The sequence below is a fragment of the Mustela nivalis genome (assembly GCF_964662115.1).
Source record: "Mustela nivalis genome assembly, chromosome: 16".
In the NCBI taxonomy this organism is placed as follows: Eukaryota; Metazoa; Chordata; class Mammalia; order Carnivora; family Mustelidae; genus Mustela; species Mustela nivalis.
This window is the reverse complement of record NC_139035.1, coordinates 13,176,366-13,191,443: the sequence shown is the minus strand read 5'-3', so window position 1 is coordinate 13,191,443 and position 15,078 is coordinate 13,176,366. Positions and strand designations below refer to the sequence as shown.

The 15,078-nt window shown below is 38.2% G+C and overlaps 1 protein-coding gene across 2 annotated transcripts in view; it reads left to right on the top strand.

Moving 5' to 3' along the window:
* Nucleotides 1-15,078, top strand: part of NSL1 (NSL1 component of MIS12 kinetochore complex) — a gene marked incomplete at its 5' end in the record, with an annotated part of 31,659 nt that overhangs the window by 9,968 nt on the left and 6,613 nt on the right. The gene's annotated exons all lie outside the window — the stretch shown is intronic.

Sequence of the window (15,078 nt, the reverse complement as noted above, 5' to 3'; positions counted from 1 at the left end):
CTGCCTTCGGCTCGGGTCGTGGTCTCAGGGTCCTGGGATCGAGTCCCGCATCGGGCTCCCTGCTCGGTGGGAGGGCCTGCTTCCCTTCCTCTCTCTCTGCCTCTCTCTCTGCCTGCCTCTTGTGATTTCTCTCTGTCAAATAAATAAATAAAATCTTAAAAAAAAAAAAAAGAAAAAAAAAAACAAAACCTTGATTTGTTTGTATGGTCTACTTATACTTATGGTTTTATGTACTTTATCTTTGTCAAATTGTGCACTACTTTCTAACATGTCCCCTGCCCCTCCTAAATCTCCCGCGGCCAATAGGGATAAACCAAGAGGGGGATGTACAAGTGTATAGATACTCAGAAATTTGTTAAAATCACAGCATTCATTCTGTTTGACAAATAAAAATTGACCTAGGCCCACTAAAAAGGGGAAGTTGCCAAAATGCAGTAGTTGACATAGACTTGTTTTGATTTTGAGCAATATGAAGATAACAGTTGAAACTTGTGGTATCATAATTACCCAAGTATTACTTTTCTTTTCTTTCTTTCTTTCTTTTTTTTTGTGTGTGTAAACTCTATACCCAGTGTGGGGCATGAATTCATGATCCAGAGATCAAGAGTCACATGCTCTACAACTGAGACAGCCAGGCGCCCCTGCCTCAAGTATTACTTTTTAGGTATAATTATCCTCTAAAGAAACTTGTAAACTTTTGAGTCTTAGGAGGGAAAACAAATTTACTTTAATGATCTTTAAGGTCCCCTCTCTCTCTTTCAAATAAATAAATAAACTAAAAAAAAATAACCTTTTGGTAAATGCTATCTCATTTACAACAACATCCCTTATAATACTGCTTAACTTGTAATACATCTAACTGATAAAATCATACAAAATTAACTAAACTGGCTTAGAAAAATAGAAAGCATACATTTGTATGGAACCTAAAAGTCTGAATAATCTGCATGGGAAAGTTTTTGTGGGAACTTCTTGAAAATTTTTTCTTGTTATTAGAATATTAAGTGATATCAAATTTATTTGAAAGCTGACATTTTTAAAAGAAGTTTTTCTGGTTTTCAAAAAGCAATACTTAGCCAATGTGTGTAACATTAATTTGGCAGTCACATTAAGTACTTTGAGGTATACGTAGTTAAAGTAGACAGATTCTCCTATGAAGAGCTTATGTTTGAGTGTAAGAGATGAACATAAAACAATTCTTTCATGCCCTTAACTGGTTCTTTTCCCAGTTTTCCCTGAGTAAATGGTACCTTCATCTGCATTTTTGCCTTGGTTAGAAGTCAGCCTTTCCTTCCCTGAACTCTTCATATCCAGTCCATCAATAAACTACAAATGATTCCTTTGAAAATCTCACGTTCATCTGTTTCTCTCCATCCTGCTATTATCACTTCTAATCTAGGTCATCATCATTTTAGTCAGGATTTCTGCACATACTTTCTAGAAGGCCTTCCTGGTTCACTCTTGTTTTTTCCCCATTCCATTGTATATGTATATTGGGCAGAGTGGATTTTTTAAAAGTTCTTTGAAATATTTCAAGCATATAGAAAATATGGAGTATAACATAATGGACATCTTTGTTGTTACCACCCATGTTTAAGGGCTATTCACATTTTTGCCAAATTTGTTTCAGACCTTTTTAGGAACCTGTGGATGCACTTGAAAACTTCTCTGTACTCTTTTACTATTCTATTCTATTCTCTCTTACTGCAGAAGTAATCACTATCTTCAAGCTGAGTGGATTCTTACTGTCCATGTTACTTTTACTCTATAGACATGTAACCAGAAATAATGTATGGCATTCATTGTTTAGATTTTTATATAAATTGTATCATACCGATCATATTCTGCAACTTTTCCCCCCTTGACACTGTATATACACAAAGCTTTCTGTGCATTGAGCTAATATATAGTATTCCAGAATATGAATAAACCACTGTTTATCCATTCCTCTGTTGCAAGACACTTGGATTATTTCTTTTTTTGCTATTATAAATAGTATTACAATGAACATTCTTATAAACTGTTTCCTTGTGTAGTGTAAATATGCCACAGATTTTCTGGAGTACATTTCTGGAAGCAGAATTTCTAGGTCATAAGGTTTGTTTCTATTCAGCTATTACATTTGAACTGTTACTATTCAGTGAAGTTCTATTACATATGAACTTCACTGCCCATCCAAAGTAGTTTTATCAGTTTACATTCCCACCAGCAGTGTTTGAAAGTTCTTGCTTTCCCATATTTTGCCAACATTTGTTACTGACAGGCTTTCAGTATAATCACAGTTATACAGCCATCACCAAAATAAATTTTAAAACATTTCCATCACTTCAAAAAGAAGTCTCATATTCCTTAGCCATTCTGCCCCAGTCCTTTCCCTCTCTCCCCTGGCCCTAGGCAACCACTAATCTGCTTACTGTCTATAGATTTGACTGTTCTGGACATTTTATATAAATGGAATCATGCAGTATGTCGTCCTGTAAGAATGAAACAAGATGAAACCAGAGAGGGAGACAAGCCATGAGAGACTCATAGTTTTAGGAAACAAACTGAGGGTTGCTGGAGGGGAGGGAGATGGGGGATGGGGTAACTGGCTGGTAGACATTGGGGAAGGTATGTGTTGTAATGATCACTGGGTATCACATGAGACTGATGGATCATGACCTGTACCTCTGAAACAAATCATACATTATATGTTAACTAATTGAATTTAGTTTTTAAAAAAATTGGGTGCCTAGGTGGCTCAATCAGTTAAGTGGCTACCTTTGGCTCAGATAGTGATCTCAGGATCCTGGGATCAAGTCCTGCATTGGGCTCCCTGCTCAGCGGGGAGTCTCTTTCTCCCTCTCCGTCTGCCTGCTGCTCCCCCTGCTTATACTCTCTCTCTCTGTGTGTCAAATAAATAAATAAAATATTTTTTCAAAATTAATTTAAAAAAAAGAATGAATGGCTTCTTTTAATTAGCATAGTGTTTTTGAGGTCCATCCATGTTGTAGCACGTATCACTGCTTCATTTCTTTTCATCACCAAAGAATACTCCCTTTTATGTATATGCTTTCCATTTATCCATTCATCAGTGTAGATACTTTTTTTTTTTAAAGTAGGCCCTGTGCCCAGTGTGGGGCTTGAACTCATGACCGTAAGATCAAGAGTCACATGCTCTACTGAGTGAGCCAGCCAGGCATCCCCAGTGTAGAGATATTTCTGAGTTGTTTCCATGTTTGACTATTATGCATAATGCTGCTGTGAACATTTACGTACAAGTTTTGTGTGGACATGTTTTCAGTTCTCTTGAGTATATGTAACTAAGAATGGGATTGCTGGATTATATGGTAACTCTAGTTTAGATTTTTTTTTTTAAAGACTTACTCATTTGAGAGAGAGAGAGCAGACCCCCTACTGAACTGAGAGCCTGATGTGGGGCTCCATTCCAGGACTCTGATATCATAACCTGAGCCAAAGGTAGATGCTTAATTGACTGAGCCACCCAGACACCCTCTCCCTTATTTTTTTTAAGATTGTATTTAATTATCTAGATACAGAACGTGTGACCTGTGGTAGGGGCAGAGGGAGAGGGAGAGAAGAGAGTCTCAAGTAGACTCTACACTGAGCATGGATCCCTACTTGGGGGCTCCATCTCATAACCCTGAGATCATGACCTCATCAGAAATCAAGAATGGGTTACTTAACCGACTGAGCCACTCAGGTGCCCCAACTCTAGTTGAGCTTTTTGAGGAACTGCTGAACTGTTTTCCAAGGCGGCTGTACCATTCACATTACTACCAGGAGAGTGTGAGGGTTCCATTTGCTCTACAACCTCACCAAATCTTGTTGTATTTGTCTTTCTTTTTATGGCCATTCTAATGGGTGGGAAGTGTTATCTTACTGTGATTTTGATTGGCACTTCTCTTCTGATTAACAATGAGCATCTTTTCTTGTGTTTATCGGTCATTAGTTTATCTTGGAGAAATGTCTATTCATATGCTTTGACCATTTTTTTTTTTAAAAGATTATTTATTTATTTATTTATTTATTTATTTAACAGATAGAGATCACAAGCAAGCAGAGAGACAGGCAGAGAGAGAGTGGAGGAAGCAGGCTCCCCGCTGAGCAGAGAGCCCGATGCGGGGCTTGATCCCAGGACTCTGGGATCATGACCAGAGCTGAAGGCAGAGGCTTTTAACCCACTGAGCCACACAGGTGCCCCTGCTTTGACTATTTTTAAATTGGATTATTTATCTTTTTATTTTTTAAGATTTTTTTTTTTTTAAGATTTTATTTATTTATTTGACACACAGAGAGAGAAATCACAAGTAGTCAGAGAGGCAAGGCAGGCAGGGCAGGGGGGGAAGCAGGCTCTTCAATGAGCAGAGAGCCTGATGCGGGACTCGATCCCAGGACCCTGAGATCATGACCCGAGCCGAAGGCAGAGGCTCAACCCACTGAGCCACCCAGGCTCCCCTTTTTAAAGATTTTATGTTTTTATTTGACAGAGAGAGATCACAAGTATGCAGAGCAGCAGGCAGAGAGAGAGGGAGGGAAGCAGGCTCCCCGCTGAGCAGGGAGACCAAAGCGGGCTCAATTCCAGGACTCCGAGATCATGACCTAAGCCGAAAGCAGAAGCTTAGCCCACTGAGCCACCCAGGCGCCCCTCTTTATCTTTTTATTGTTGAGTTGTAATTATTCTTTATATATTCTGGAAATCAGTCCATTATCAGATACATGATTTACAAATATTTTCTCCTTTGTCTTTATGTTGTCTTTCACTTTCTTGATGGTTTTCTTTGAAGTACAAAAGTTTTAAATTTTGATAAGTCCAATTTATTTACTTTTTTCCTTTGATTGTTTACATATTTGATACCCTATCTCAGAAACCATTACCTAATACAAGGTCATGAAGATTTGGTTTTAGTTCTTACATTTAGTCTTTGATCCATTTTGAGTTAATTTTTTGTATGGTATGAGGTAGGACTCCAACTTCATTCTTTTATGTATATCTAAATTGTTTATAGCACCATTTGTTGAAAAGATTATTTTTTACTTTGGTGAATTGTACTGGCAACCTTGTTAGAAGTGAGTTAACTGTAATGTGCAGATTTATTTCTGGTCCTACAGTTCTATTTCATGGATCTGTATATCTGTCCTTGGGCCAGTACCACACTGTTTTGATTATTAAAGTTTTGCAGTAAGTTTTGAAATCAGAGCATACAAGGCCTCCAACTTGGTGCTTTTTCAAGAATGTTTGGCATTTCTGGCTCCCTTAAATTTCCATATGAATTTTAGAATCAGTCTGTCAATTCTGCAAAGAAGCCAGCTCGGATTTTGATAGGGATTGTGTTGAAATTGAAGATTTTTCTGGGAGTAATGCTAACTTAATGTTAAGTTTTCCAGTCCATGCACAACAAACACCTTTCCATTTATTTAGATCTTTGATTTCTTTCAACAAAGTTTTCTAGTTTTTAGCACTTCTTTTGTTACATTTATTCCCAAGTATTTTATTCTTTTGATGCTAATGTAATGGGAATTTTGAGAAGTTTTACTTTCACTGTAGTCATTGCTATTATATGGGAATGGAATTGATTTTTATGTATTGATCTTGCTGAGCTCATTTATTCTAATAGTTTTTTAGTGGACTCTTTAGAATTTTCTATATAAAAGATTGTATCATATCATCTGCAAATAGAGGTAGTTTTACTTCTCCCTTTCCAGTCTGCATACCTGACATTCATTGTTGATGAGAGGTCTTCTGAGAGTGTAACTGCCATTTTTATACATAGTCCCTTTATCTCTCCTGATTTTCTCTGTAATTCTTAATGCTCTGCAATTTTACCACAGTGTGTCTAGATGTTTATTTTTAGTTTTCTAGCAGGGTGTTTTATGTGTACTTGTTTCTTATTTTTTAACATTGAAAATAATTTTATTTTTATTGATTGTATAAAAACACATTCACATTCTAAAAATGTTAAAAGCATAAGAAATACAGTACATGAACTTACATACTTATGATTATTGCTTTATTTCTACACCTTCAGTCCACCTGTAAATCTTACTCCCCTTACTTTACAAACATACTCCAAATTCAGCCACGTCCCACTGAATCCATCACTGCCTCTTACGCATGTTCTCTTGGCAGGATTTCTACGATGGTCACCTCACTGGTCTCGTTCCTTCCATTCCAATTTTCCACCCAGCCGCCAGAGAATTCCTTTCAAAACATAATCAGATCATCTCACCCCCTGCTTAAAGCCCTGTAGTGGCTCCCCATCCTCCTTCCCTTGGTTTACAAGATCCTTTCTGACTTGATCCCTGGCTGCTTCTTGGATTTCATCTGTGACCTTGGTCTCTTATCATTCTCACCTTTCCTTATTGTGCTGCAAATGCACTAGCATTCTTGCTGTTTCCCCAAAGACAGGCCAAACGCACACTTGCCCTGTGGATTTCTCACTTGCTGTTCCTGGTTCCTATCTGAAACCACCTGCCTGACTCACTTCACTGAGATCTCTGTTCGAAGTTAACCTCATCAGAGAGGTTTTTCCTGACAACCTCTATCACATTCCCTTCTGACTCCTTTAGTCATACTCTGTCCCCTTAATCTGCTTTTGTTTTTTCACCACTTAAGACATATAATTTCTGTTTGTTTTATCATCTTTACCCCCCCACCATATTTTTAAACTGCCCATGAATAAGGACTTTGTTTTGTACTTGTGTATTCCACGCTAACTCTCTGAGTTCATTATCTGATGTTGTACATTCAAGAAGTATCTATGAAATAAGTATACAATTTTATGTAAATTGATCATATACATTTAAAAAATAAAGGTAGGGGCGCCTGGGTGGCTCAGTGGGTTAAGCCTCTGCCTTCGGCTCAGGTCATGATCTCAGGGTCCTGGGATCAAGCCCCACATTGGGCTCTCTGCTCAGCAGGAAGCCTGCTTCCTCCTCTCTCTCTCTGCCTGCCTCTCTGCCTACTTGTGATCACTCTCTGTCAAGTAAATAAATAAAAAAAAAATCTTAAAATAAATAAAAAATAAAGGTAGTATTCTATTTTATACTTTTTGTTTTTGGCTTCCTCTCTCTCTCCTATTCACCTTTAGAGATCCAATCTTATCCTGGTACAAATCCAATCTTAAACTGGTACAAATCCATTTATCCATCTTTCTCCACTTATAAAATCATACAGGAATACGTACTGGACATTTACCGGGGTAATTTATTTTACAGAAAATTGGTTCACGTATTCACATTATGTACAGTTTACCCTTTTAACCTAAGGATATGGTAGAAATCCTCCAATTCAACTGCCATAGATCTGTGTTTGTATTTTAAATTGTTATATTTTTATAGTTTTTGTGCTCATAGTAAATGCAAGTTTAATATGAAATTTTAAATAACCAGTGGTGTATATATAGTAGTAAATGCAAATCCTCCCAAGTCTGCTGATCCCGCACGCCTTCAAATAGAAAACCAGTTCGATGTGTCCAATTTTCGATCTTTATCACTGTATTTGTAAGTGAGCAGACAGGCACAGGGGATTTTAAGTTGTTTATTTTTTATGTAACTATTACGTAACACATTCTGTGACTTTTTCACTCAACAATGTAACAGTAGTTCAACTCTGCATTTTGTTGGCAATTTCTTTGTGATTTGTACACACACAGTTTTGTTTAAATAGATTATGTACATTTGGGAGGAGTGGGATTTTTTATTTGTTTTGCTTGCATCCTCCTTCTTCCCGTCTTCTACTCATGTCTCCAAGTATGCTTTCAGTCAGAGGACTCCCATCTTCTAGAAAATCTTTAACCTAATCTTTCAACTTTGCTTCTTTATCATTTCTCTATTTTTGTATTATTCTTGTTTTTATTTAATAATTTATTTTTCTTGGGGTGTCCGGGTGGCTCAGTGGGTTAGAGCCTCTGCCTTCAGCTCAGGTCATGATCCCAGGGTCCTGGGATCGAGCCCCAAGTTGGGCTCTGCATCGGGCTCTGCATTGGGCTCTTTGCTCAGCAGGGAGCCTGCTTCCTCCTCTCTCTCTTTCTCTGCCTGCCTCTCTGCCTACTTGTGATCTCTGTCTGTCAAATAAATAAACAAAATCTTTAAAAAATAATAATAATTTATTTTTCTTTTGTGCTATTATGATTTCCTTCATCTATGAGAAGATCTTAAGCTTTTAAAATTGTTCTTAGATTGCTCTATTTTTATGCCATCTGCAGTATTCTCACCTTGGCATTAGTTATATTGGCTATCCTTCATGGTTGTGATCTCTTCTTGTATTTTAGAATTTTGATTTGTAGACTTTTCCTTCACTAAGATTATTTATGCACCTATTTTCTTGTCACTGCTTTCCCTCCTTCCTGTCTAGTAGTTTTGTGGTTGCCTTTCATCTGGCCCTTAAAAAGTCTCAGCAAAGAGCCAGTTTAGAGTTGGCAGCATGGGGCCCCTCTGTTCCCCTATAATATAGGAGAGAGCGGATCTAGTCACTAAGGCAGCAGACGGCTTGGTCCAGGACCAGGCTTTGAGGCATTATCTGCCTCCCATTATTTCTAATATATGCCTCAGCTCCTGGCCATTGTTATTGGCAGGTCTTTTTCAGCCTGCTTTTCAGGGTAGGAAAACTCTATCTCAGCCTTTGGTTTCAGACAGTGAAGCTGACTCTTCCCATTCCCTGCTCCTCTGGGGTACTTTGGGTGGGCCCCTTTTATGTTATAGAAGCAAATTCCTGGTTACCTACTACCTACTTACCATCTCCCTACTGGTAGATCTGTAACTTCAGCCTGACTTATAGTTTTTTCTCTTTTAATTTTTTATGGTTCATAGAAATGTTTCCTTTGTATATGCTTTGGGATAGCTTTTTAATTTTCTGTATTTATCAGATGATGTTTTGGACAAAGGTGGGGAGTTTGTGAATTTCCAAGACCAACTACTCTTAAACATAAATCCGTTTTCATTCCTCTGCTTAAATCCTAAAATCTTCCAATTGAAAAAGACATCTGTATCTATCTATCTATCTATATATAATACATTTCAAACACTTTTTTTTTTTTTAAGGATTTTATTTATTTGACAGAGAGAGACACTTATGGAGAGAACACAAGCAGGGGGAGAGGGAGAGGCAGGTTTCCTGCAGAGCAGGGAGCCTGACGCTCCCAGGAGCCCCAGGACCCCAAGATCATGATCTGCACCTGGAGCATGATGTGAGCAGACCAGATGCTTAACAACTGAGCCACCCAGGCACCCCACATTTCAAACATCTTAATGTTCCCTTATATGGTCTGGCCCCCACCTACCTCTCCAAATTCATTTCAGTCACTTTCCTTTTTGCCGGAGCCCTGTGGTCCACCTTTCAGTTTTTTGAAAGTGCCTCACTTTCAAACATGCTTTTTCCTGGTGCTTCTAAAGTTGACATCTTCTCAGTTTTTCTCTCATTTAAATGATACCTTCTCAGGGGTGCCTGGGTGGCTCAGTGGATTAAGCCTCTGCTTTCAGCTCAGGTCATGATCTCAGGGTCCTGGGATCAAGCCCCGCATCAGGCTACCTTCTCGGCACAGAGCCTGCTTCCCCCATATCCCCGACCCCCTGCGAGTCAAATAAATAAATAAAATCTTTAAAAAATAAATAAACAGGGGCGTCTGGGTGGCTCAGTGGGTTAAGCCACAGACTTCGGCTCAGGTCATGATCTCAAGGTCCTGGGATCGAGTCCTGCGTCGGGCTCTCTGCTCAGCGGGGAGCCTGCTTCCCTCTCTCTCTCTCTCTCTGCCTGCCTCTTTGTCTACTTGTGATCTCTGTCTGTCAAATAAACAAATAAAATCTTTAAAAAATAAATAAATAAATAAATGCTACCTCCTCAGAGAGATCTTCCCTAACCACCCTAATGACAATAGCCCCTTCTCAGTACTCTATCATAATACTTGTTTATTTCCTCAGTAGCGCGTATTACAATATATTTGTGTATTTCCTTGTTTATGGTCTCACAAAACTGAAAGCTTCATGAGCTTTTTTACTTTGTATTTGCATTATATGTGCCGAGCATATAGCACCATCTCAGGACATTCTGAGGGGCTGTTACTCATCCATGCACTCAGCATACTTATCAGATGTCCACTGTATGCAGAACTGTTCTCCTCATTGAGGATATAATGGTGAGCAACACAAACAAGCTCTGTGGAGCTTATGCTCTAGTTGTGAGCAGAAAAGTATAAACAAATATAAAAGTAAACAGTCCATGTAGGGTCATGTGTTTAAGTGATAAGTACTTTCTGGGAAAGTAGCAAGAAGGAATTTCTCTTATGACAAGAAGAAGAGCCTTTCAGTTAGGGTAGAGCTAGAACAAGGTTCCTAAGTTGAGAGTGTTTATAGTTCTTGAGTATTTATGGAGGAAAAGACCACTGAGGATACAGTAAAGGGAATAGTAGGAAAGAACATTATTGGACAGTGTTACAGCCTTGGCCCAGGCCAGCAACCACAGGCGAGGAGTTTGAAAATATATGGTACCTTAAAAGAGATACAACTCTTCAGTATGGAAGATGCTGGTGAGGTGCAAGTGGGAGTGGATATACAAGATTATGTATTATCTGTGACCTAGCAGGTGTGTTCGACAGCTCTGTTTAAATTGTAGCAAATGGTTACCTTCCGGAAAGTCATAAATCACTGCTTAGTTTTTTGTTTCATTTTCAGCAGGGGTGCTACTTTTCATTTCATGGTTCTTATTCATGCCTTTAATCATCCCTTTAGCAACCAGTATAAGCCAGACATCCTATGTAATGCAGGCTCACTTGCTCATTTATGCACATAAAATACACTGGGAATAGAAAGGAAGCCCTCAGTTAGTGCTTTTTTGCTGAATGTCTACATTCGTGCAGGCTTTTCGAAGTTCATGTTTCCCAGTTTAGTCAGTGCAGTGACCTGAAAGCAAAACTAGGTTGATTACCCAATCTTTCATTTCCACTTTTTCATTTCCCTATGTTTTAGAAAGCAAGTGCCTAGGGGAGGCAATGTCCTCATCGGTGCTTACTTCCACATTTTTAAGAGGCAACTTTTTTTTTTTTTTTAATATCCTTGCAGCAATCCTCTGATTAGTTGTCTACCAGTAAGATGAGTTTTCATTTGTCAGCTATAACCTTTTGTGATCCTATTAGTAAAACTAATAATTGCTTCTATATTGTCTTCTTTTTTTGAAAAGTTCCTTAAAGTTAATTGAAGAGACTCCCTTTTTCCCCTGTCCTTCACTAAACATGTAGTGATGACAAGGAGCTATTTTAAGTTTCTCTACAGTAGACTTGATACTTCCAGTTCTTTTGCTGACCCTACAAGCAGAAGACTTGGGGACAGTTCCTCTTCTTTCTTAATAATGCCAACTTGCTTCAGCCACTGCCAGAATATTTACAAATGGTTACGTTTCAAAATTTTTATTCAGTCTGAGCTTTAGAATTTGAAATGCATTTCCCCTCTGAAAAAATTTGCAAGTAGTAGTATAAATGGGTAAGTTTCTAGGCTACCCTTTAAAGACCAATTTTTCCTATAATGTAGCTGAAATACTACCCATTTACGTTGAAAAATACTAGGAAAATCACGTTTCAGATGCACATTTGTTCCAGTACCGATGCTTAAATAGGAGTTAAAGGGAACAGTTTGGATCCCTAAATACCTTTGCAGTGACAGGATAGTGGAGTCACAGAGATGTCCCCATGAAAGCTGTGGAAAGAAGGTCATCTGCAGTCCCCAACATGGCAGAGACCAGCCGTCTGCATGTGATACATTCTTTAGTCAGAAGTTTGTATGTCAGGAGTACTTACACGCTCTTTTACTAGTTACAAGAAGTGAGAAATTCATTTAAAATAATCTTGAGTGAGGGAGTGAAAAGTTTATATATTTTGAAGTTTTCTAAGCAGATATTAATATTGGAAAATGCCTTTTTTGATGCATTTTAGAGGCAACATTCATATATTTAGTGATCATTTTTAATTGTGTGTGTGTTTCCCCCGTCTTCTAGTGCTTATTAAAATCTTTGTGTGCTTGCTTTTTTCCTTAGTTTTCAATGAAAGAAATTTAATTCATGTAACTTTAAAAATATACTATAATGTTAATAGTTAAAACAGAGTTAAATCTATAATTGTGCTATTTTCAGTTTTTTACCAGACATAATTTATTTTTATTTCAAAGGGATTTTTATTACATTGGAGCTAACTTTTTAGCATTTGTTCACTTTAATTCTTATAATTCTGGACAGCCGGGTATTTTGGAAAGTTACATATAGAGTATAAAAGAGCATATGCTTTGAATTCTAGGAAATGTGGGTTCTATTTCTATTCTAGATCATTTCTCAGTTCTCACAGTTTCTGTTTTCTTATCTGTAAAAGGAGGCGGATGGAACCTGCTTGCCTCACAGGGTTACTAATGGTTATTACACAAGATTGATTGGCAATGGGTGCCATCCCTGCCACTGTAGGAGTGGGCTGTCATGTCAGTGTGTTTCTCTTCTCGGCACTTCTGTTTTCTTTTCAAAATAAACTGCACTCATCAGATTTGCTTTTAATATCTCATTTTTGTCAAAAAACCAGTAATATTTAGTATTTATGTTGTTATGACTACATGTTCTTCAGTGTAAGTCAAGTAATCATTACTGTGAGTATATTTTTCTTGAACAGCTTCCCATCTTCCTTTGGAATGATAATTGCTTTGTTTTTCTGTTTGTTTTGTTTGCTGTTGTGTCTATCAGTAATTCTTTCCCAAACTCTTTAATAGAACTGTAGAATTCCTCTCAGTATGGTAAACACTTAAGGTTATCCATCAAATTAATTTTAAAACCTTTTCCTTTTTCTTGGAGATATTCTTCTGGGAGGCTTTTGTCTTCCTAGTCTAATCTGGACTGGTTGCTGTCTAGGCTGCTGCAAAGCTTCTGTCCCATCCGTTCCTTTCCTCACCATCCTAGGAATTTCCTGCACTTCTGTTTTGAATCATATTTCCTGGTTCCTGTGTTGTCTTCTTTCTTGATTTATTCCCTTGTTTTGGTATAGCACATCCTCTACCATCTACTTCCTATTCCCACTCACCCCAGCCATCCAGCATCAGATCCTCTTCTATGGAAACTTTCTTATAACACCTGTGAAGCCTCTACTCTTTTTCAATTCCCCTGTTGGATTGACCTAACCCTTCTTTGTACCTCCACAGCACTCTTGTCATAGCCTTGTTTCATCGTACATTTTGAGCACCTGCTCTACATGTCAGGCACTGTGTTCAACACCAGGGAGTTCAAGGTTAAGAGAATGAGGTTCTTGTTCCCAAGGAATGCTAATAGATGAATAACACCATGGTTCTCACTGGAGACAGTACTGCCCCCTAGCGGCCCTTTTCAGAAAGTGGGGTAAGTTTCTCGTTACCACAGTCATGGAGAGGGTGCAGCTGACATTTTGTGGTCAGGAGCCAGGAACACTAAATGTCTTCTATGTCCAGCAAAACTTTAGAATATTCCACCAGAAGTTCATGTGTGAAAATATGTTTATAATTATCCACACCTGGGACCTAATTCCATTCTGCACATAAACGACTCTTGGCACTTTTACATTGTCATTGCTTATACAAGAGATAACAGATATTGTTGTCCATTAGTGTGGGTTTATGGACAATTTTTTTTCAAAATAGCACGTATTTTTACAAAAATTAAGAATCCCTTGGGTGACAGCTTATTTTATAAATCATGCAGTAACAATGAAGAATATATATTACCATATCCCTCTAGAGTAGATATTAAAAAAGATTCTGTTCATTGTTGTATGGATGTGTGTATATATTGAGGTATAATGGACTGTGCATAGCTTGATGAATTCATACACATTCATACACATAAACATGCGTAACTGTCACCTTGATCTGGATATGCTGAGTGTCTGCATGGTTGGGAAACATAGGATAAACTTATTTGTAAACAGTGTGTCATATTTTCACATAATGTGCCCATTATGTTTTCATGTATACAGTAAGTACAACTGAAGGTATCCCAAAAGTCTAGAAACAAGAAAAATAGTATATTTATTATGTATTAATAATTGGACCCATTGCTTTAAATTTAGAAATATTTGAGTTTAAAGAAAGAGATATTGAATATATTATCTGAAAATGTAACTAACACATATTCCTGATTTTATGGACAGTCTGTGCTACGTAACATTTCCAGTACCCAAAGCAGTTTCCTCACCTTCCTTTCTGTTTAGTACTCCCTGGGTATCAGAGGTAACCACTCTGACTTACGTCATCATATTTCTTAAAATATTCTTCTCTGTTAGTCAACGTGTGCAGGAAAAGTAAATAAAACTTTTATTTTTTTTATTTTTTTTTTTTTAATATTTTATTTATTTATTTGACAGAGAGATCACAAGCAGGCAGAGAGGCAGGCAGAGAAAGAGGAAGGGAAGCAGGCTCCATGCTCAGCAGAGAGCCTGATGCGGGACTCGATCCCAGAACCCTGAGATCATGACCTGAGCTGAAGGCAGTGGCTTAACCCACTGAGCCACCCAGGCGCCCCAGTAAATAAAACTTTTAAAAAGAAACAAACTAAACAAAGGAATCTTTGCAACTAGAGCTAAATTTTATCAGTCTATGCAAATGTTTTAGGTTCAGTTACAACTTTAATACTCCTTTTTTTCAAAGGACAATGACTTATTTAGGACCATTTCCAATAGCATCTTTTAATAAAGATTTTATTTATTTATTTGACTGAGATTACAGTAGGCAGAGAGGCAGGCAGAGAGAGAGAGAGAGGGGTAAGCAGGCTCCCCGCTGAGCAGAGAGCTCAACACGGGGCTTGATCCCAGGACCCCGAGATCATGATCCAAGCCAAAGGGAGAGAGGCCCAACCCACTGAGCCACCCAGGCACCCCAAGATTTATTTATTTGACAGAGATCACAAGTAGGCAGAGAGGCAGGCAGAAAGAGAGGAAGGGAAGCAGGGAGCCTGATGCGGGGCTTGATCCCAGGACCCTGGGATCATGACCTGAGCCAAAGGCAGAGGCTTTAATCCACTGAGCCACCCAGGCGCCCCTGTGTTTATTCTTATTCAAAAGCTATCCCCAGAGATCTATCTACAATCCA